The sequence below is a fragment of the Malaclemys terrapin genome, chromosome 15, assembly GCF_027887155.1.
Source record: "Malaclemys terrapin pileata isolate rMalTer1 chromosome 15, rMalTer1.hap1, whole genome shotgun sequence".
Lineage (NCBI taxonomy): Eukaryota > Metazoa > Chordata > Testudines > Emydidae > Malaclemys > Malaclemys terrapin.
The window spans coordinates 11,411,632-11,418,048 of NC_071519.1; positions in this window are offsets into that span (position 1 = coordinate 11,411,632).

Here is a 6,417-nt window from a genome sequence, read left to right on the forward strand (position 1 = left end):
AGAATTAAGGTCCCTATAGGATACAGGCAATCGCTATAGGGCTACGAATAAGGCATTTTACTGTATAAAGTTCCAGATTAGATTATACCAATTTGTAAAGACACACGAGATCTTTCCCTCATGGTATCAACTTCACTGGGTTCTTTCTTTTATTGGTAATTCCCAGAAGTCAATAGATCAATAACATTCTATCAGTTATGAAGTGTCCGTTTCAGATTTCTGCGGAGTGTCTATAATTTTGCACTAGGGGCCAGGTCCTTGGAGAGACAGAACCTTGTTTTCGTTTTAACTTGTGCATGCTCAGCGGCTTCTGGAATTTGGTTGAAAGTATTTCCATGTTTCCCTGGCCTGTTCTTAAAAGCGCTGCTATAGAAAGTGGGGAGAGGCAGAAACTCACTATAGGATCATAGCTATTTATAGCTCATCGGAAGGAGGACGGGGATTGGTGGGTGTCTGGGGATTTAATAATAAACACACAAATATCATCGTTCTTAATGAATTTTCCTCTTCTAATTCCCATAAACCACTAAATTATCCCTGGCTGCCCCCAGGAGTCTGGGGAGGGAGTACTAGTAACCTCCTGTGGCCAGTGTGGAAACTAAGGCACAAGGATCTTTCAGTGTCTGGCTCAAAGTCACCTACTTCACTGGATAAATCCCTAGTTGCTGGAGTCACTTCCCTGGAAGTTTTTAAGAACTGGTAGGATAAACCTCTGTCAGAGATAATCTACATATACTGGGTCCTGCCTCGGCAGAGAGAGATGGACTTGATGACAGCTTGAGATCCTGAGCAGCCCCTACATGTCTAAGATGCTATGCAATATATAGGTATAAAAACACAACATACAGAAAAATCCCCACCACAACGTCAGGCAAATCAGGAAAAAAAACAACCCTCCCACCCCACCCCAAAAAAAAAAAACCTACACTCCACAGCATACGTCAGTTGTTGATCAGAGGTAAAATCGGAGTGTATTTCCCAGTAGTATTTGACAAATGAACAGAGAGAAAAGAGGAAAGATTTGCAATAAATGCCTAGTCACACTGAAGAACCGGAGAAAAGGGGTAAATCTGAGATGTTGTTTGTGTTTTATCATTAGAGAGATAGGGCCCAACACTCAGGGCCCATTCAAGTAGAAATAGAGAACGAGAGAGAAAATGGCAGTGGGGCAGGTGGAGGGATTTTAGGATATGTTATATCCATCTATGAGAGTGGTGCAGAAAACGGGTCACAAACTCCGCATTTGGTAACAGGAGAGACAAACCCCCAGATGGGGGGGGGGGGATTTCTGTGGCTATGAAATGAGGGGAGGGGAAAGGGGGCAGTTTGGAGGGATTTTATGTGACTGTCCAACACACACAGACAGTGACGGTTCCCCTCCCCCCCCTTCAAACGGGCCGTAGGGAGCCTGGGGGGGGGGGGCAGTTTGAAGGGGGCCAGGGAGGGGGAAGGTCCCTGGAGCAGGGAAGGGGGCAGCAGTGGGGGAGGGGTAGGTGCAACACACAGACACACACTTTTCTCCCCCGAAATCATGATTTGAGGACTTCATTACTCAGCCAGAGGTTAGGGGGTCTGTTACAGGAGTGGGTGAGGAAGGTTCTGTGGCCTGCGATGGGCAGCTCAGACTAGATGATCATGATGGTCCCTTCTGGCCTTAAAGTCTGTGAGTCTATAAACTGTGCCTTGCGTTGCACAGACACTGATGGAGATCAGGGCCCCATCGTGCTGCGTATAGGAGAGAACCTGACTGAGATCAACACCGCCATTTTGCTGGGCACTGCACAGAGAGAGAGGGACAGTCCTTGCTCCAAAGAGATCACAATCCAAGTAGACAGTGGGTAGGAGGAAAACACAGAGGGGCTGTGACTTCCCCCAGGTCACCAAGCAGGTCAGTGACAGAGCCACGAACAGACCGCAGGAAGCGGTGGTTCATCTATGGATGCACAGGCTGTCTTGGCAGGGCAGCTCAGCTGCAGTCCTTGCACACACAGCTGGGGGTGGGTGTCCTGGGTCAGGAGAAGTCGGTGTCCAGTCCTGTGGGGCTGTGCTCCTGGCTCATACCTCACTGCTGCCCCTCCGTTACCAGCTGCACTGTTCCCCCCACCCCAAGCCTTCAAACGGGGACAGAGTGCACTAGTGTAAATTTTGTCTATACTAAGGGTTTGCACCAATGCCTAAAACACCAGCGTGGCAGAGACCTTCAGTACCCAAAACAGCCCTAGAACTGGGATCTATTTCTGTCACGGACAGCCTGGGTGACCTTGGACACGTCAATGTTTCTCCTCCCAACTTTAGTCTATTTACCCAGCTGCCCACTCACTGGGGTCTCCTCTCTCCAGAGCTGCTCACCACTGAAATCTGTATGGGGTCCCCAGAGCTCAGGTAGTTCAGCTGTGGAATAGTCTTACAAGAGTGGCTGTGGAGTCTCTTTCACTGGAAGTTTTTAAGAACAGGTAGGACAAACCTCTGTCAGAGATAATCTACATATACTGGGTCCTGCCTCGGCAGAGAGAGATGGATTTGATGACAGCTTGAGGCCCTGTTCAGCCCTACATTTCTAGGTTGCTATGCAATACGTACATATAAAGATATAGCATACAGAAAAATCCCCACCACAACATAATGTCAGGCAATTCAAGAAAAAAAAACAACCCAACCCCAAAAAACCTGCACTCCACAGCATATATCAGTTGTTGATCACAGGTAAAATCTGAATACTTGTGGCACCTTAGAGACTAACGAATTTATTAGAGCATAAGCTTTCGTGGACTACAGCCCACTTCTTCGGATGCATCCGAAGAAGTGGGCTGTAGTCCACGAAAGCTTATGCTCTAATAAATTTGTTAGTCTCTAAGGTGCCACAAGTATTCCTGTTCTTCTTTTTGCGGATACAGACTAACACGGCTGCTACTCTGAAACAGGTAAAATCTGAGTGTATTTCCCAACTGTGACAAAGTGGGACTGTTCTTAATGTTTCCTCTGAATACTGTAGGGGTGCCTCAGTTTCCCCTATGCATTTCTTAAGTCTCTAGGTGGTGGAATAAGGGGGTGTAATTGTTGCAGAGCCAAGGGTCAGTGCACATAAATGGCCTGGGCCCTTCCCCCCTGCAAGGTGATAGCTAAAGGTGTTGGAGAACAAAGATCAGGTGACCTCCTGGCCCGGGAAAGAGACAAAGCCCAGAGGAGGAGGGGCTGGCAGGTGAGTCAGTTTGGGGCTGGCTGGGGATGTGGAGTGAGGTGCAGACGTGGGTGTCTGGCTCACTGCCCTGCAAAATGGACCCGGCTGAGGGGTCCTGTTCTCTGTACCTACCAGCTCTGATTTAGGCCGTGTTCCTGTCATCTAATAAACCTCTGTTTTCCCGGCTAGCTGAGAGTCACGTCTGACTGTGAAGTGGGGGTGCGTGCAGGACCCTCTGGCTTCCCCAGGACCCCGCCTGGGTGGACTTGCTGTGGGAAACGCACGGTGGGGCAGAGGATGCTGAATGATCTGAGGTCAGACCCAGGAAGGTGGAAGGCATGTGAGCTTCTTGCCCTGGAGACAGTCTGCTCTGAGAGAGGAGACTCCACCAGAGTGCTGTCTGGCTTCATAGGAGCAGTGCCGGAGCAGTGCCAGAGCATTGCCCAGGAACTCCGTGACACCAACACTATTTGATAAATGAACAGAGAGAAAAGAGGCAACATTTGCAATAAATGTCTAGTCACGCTGAAGAATCAGAGCAAAGGGGTAAATCTAAGCTGTGGTTCGTGTTTTATCATTAGAGAGACAGGGCACAACACTTAGGGCCCATTCAAGTAGAAATAGACAATGAGAGAGAAAGTGGCCGGGGGGGGTTAGGATATTTTATATCCATCTTTGAGAGTTGTGGGAAAAATGGGTCACAAACTCCGCATTTGGTAACATGAGAGACAAACCCCCAGACCGGGGGGGAGGGGGGATTTTCTGTGGCTATGGAATGAGGGGAGGGGGAAGGTTGAAGGGATTTTATGTGACTGTCCAACACACACAGACAGTGACGGTTCCCCCCCTCCCATTCACATGGGGGCAGTTTGAAGGGGGCCAGGGAGGGAGAGCTGGAAGGACCCTGGAACAGGGAAGGGGGCAGCAGTGGGGGATGGGCAGGTGCAACACACAGAGACACACACACACATACACACACACATAGAGACACAGACCACAAGTACTCCTGTTCTTTTTGCAGACACACACAGAGACACTCTCCCCCAGGGATTTCCCGGCCCCCCAGAGACCGTTCAACCCCCCCATCACTATGAAGGCTGCACCGGGACCCACCGCCCTGCCCCAGCTTCCGGCCTAGCCAAGGGCTGGGGGGGTCTCGGTAGGGGGGGGCCGGCCCAGTCCCCTGCTCGGTTCTTACCAGCTCCCCCTCAGGCCCTGAGCTCCCCCCCCCCCCCCCGCAAGTGACAGGTGACGGGCCAGGTGTAGTAAAGTGCTCTCCTACTTACCCGGCACTGAGCATGCTCAGTAACATCTGCTGAAGCCCCTGCCCTTCCTTGCCATCAGAGTCTGTGGTTGCTATTGACGGGGCAAAAAGGGGAAAATCGGAGCGGGGGGGGCGGAAATTGACTCGTTAGGGGGGTCAAGCAGCTGGACGCAGGGTTAGGAGAGGGGCTGAGGGGGAGGAGCAGGAGTTAAACACACACACACACACACACAGAGAGCAAGGGGTGGCCAGAGTCTGAGCCGGGGGCGGAAATGGAGTGGGGGGGGGGGTGAAGCAGCCGGAGGCCGGGTTAGGAGAGGGGCTGAGGGGCAAAATCAGGGCTGGGGGGAGGAGCAGGAGTTAAGGAGACCCACACCCAGAGACACCCAGACCCACCCACAGACCCACACCCAGACCCACCCACAGACACCCACCCACAGACACCCAGACCCACCCCCACAGACACCCAGACCCACCCCCACAGACACCCAGACCCACACCCACAGACACCCAGACCCACAGACACCCAGACCCACCCCCACAGACACCCAGACCCACAGACCCACCCCCACAGACACCCAGACCCACCCACAGACACCCAGACCCACCCACAGAGCCACACCCAGACCCACCCCCACAGACCCCCAGACCCACCCACAGACCCCCAGACCCACCCACAGACACACACTCACAGACAGACCCACACTCGCTCTCTCTCACACACATTCACACAATTACAGACACACACACACACACTTTTCTCCCCCGGGAGTTTCCCGCCCCCCGACAGTTCAACCCCCCCCCCCCCCATCGCTACGGAGGCCGCACCGGGACCCCCCGCCCCGCCCCAGCTTCCGGCCTGGCCGGGGGACGGGGGTGCGGGGAAGGTCTCGGGCCCAGGCCGGGCGCCCCTCCCAGCTCGGCTCTTACCGGCTCCCCCCCCCCCGGCTCGGAAGCGGCTCGGAAGTGACGCACCCCATGGGGCGCCGCGAGGCGGAAGGAGACACGTGACGGTTAGGGCCGTTGGAGCGCGGCGCGCGCGCGGGGCTGGGAGGCGGCGCTGTTCCCCCGTTGGGGGCGGGGTTCTCCACAGCCCCGCCCCTTATCCCCCCTTCCTCCCCGCTCCGGGCCCCTCCTGCCGCTCCCGGCCCCGCCCCCCCGACAGGCGCGTGTCCGCCCCAAGCGTGTCCCCGCCCCACGCGGGGCCTGCCCCTCCCCCGGGGTCTGCGCTGGGGGCGGGGCCCGTCATTAGCCCCGCCCTGCCCGGGGGGAGGGGCAGCCGTGCCCGGAGGCTGCAGGGAACGAGCTCAGAGCCCCCAGCCCGGGGGGACGGGAGAGATGCGGGGAGACGGGACCAGTGGGAAGGGGGAGATGGGGGGACATGGGATGGGGGCAGACGGGGATGGGGGAGATGGGGGCAGACAGGGATGGGGGTGATGGGGGCAGACAGGGATGGGGGTGATGGGGGCAGACGGGGATGGGGGTGATGGGGGCAGACAGGGATGGGGGTGATGGGGGCAGACGGGGATGGGGGTGATGGGGGCAGACAGGGATGGGGGTGATGGGGGCAGACGGGGATGGGGGTGATGGGGGCAGACGGGGATGGGGGTGATGGGGGCAGACAGGGATGGGGGTGATGGGGGCAGACGGGGATGGGGGTGATGGGGGCAGACGGGGATGGGGGAGATGGGGGCAGACGGGGATGGGGGTGATGGGGGCAGACGGGGATGGGGGGTGATGGGGGCAGACGGGGATGGGGGAGATGGGGGCAGACAGGGATGGGGGGTGATGGGGGCAGACGGGGATGGGGGCAGACGGGGATGGGGGGTGATGGGGGCAGACGGGGATGGGGGGTGATGGGGGCAGACGGGGATGGGGGAGATGGGGGCAGACAGGGATGGGGGGTGATGGGGGCAGACGGGGATGGGGGCAGACGGGGATGGGGGGTGATGGGGGCAGACGGGGATGGGGGTGA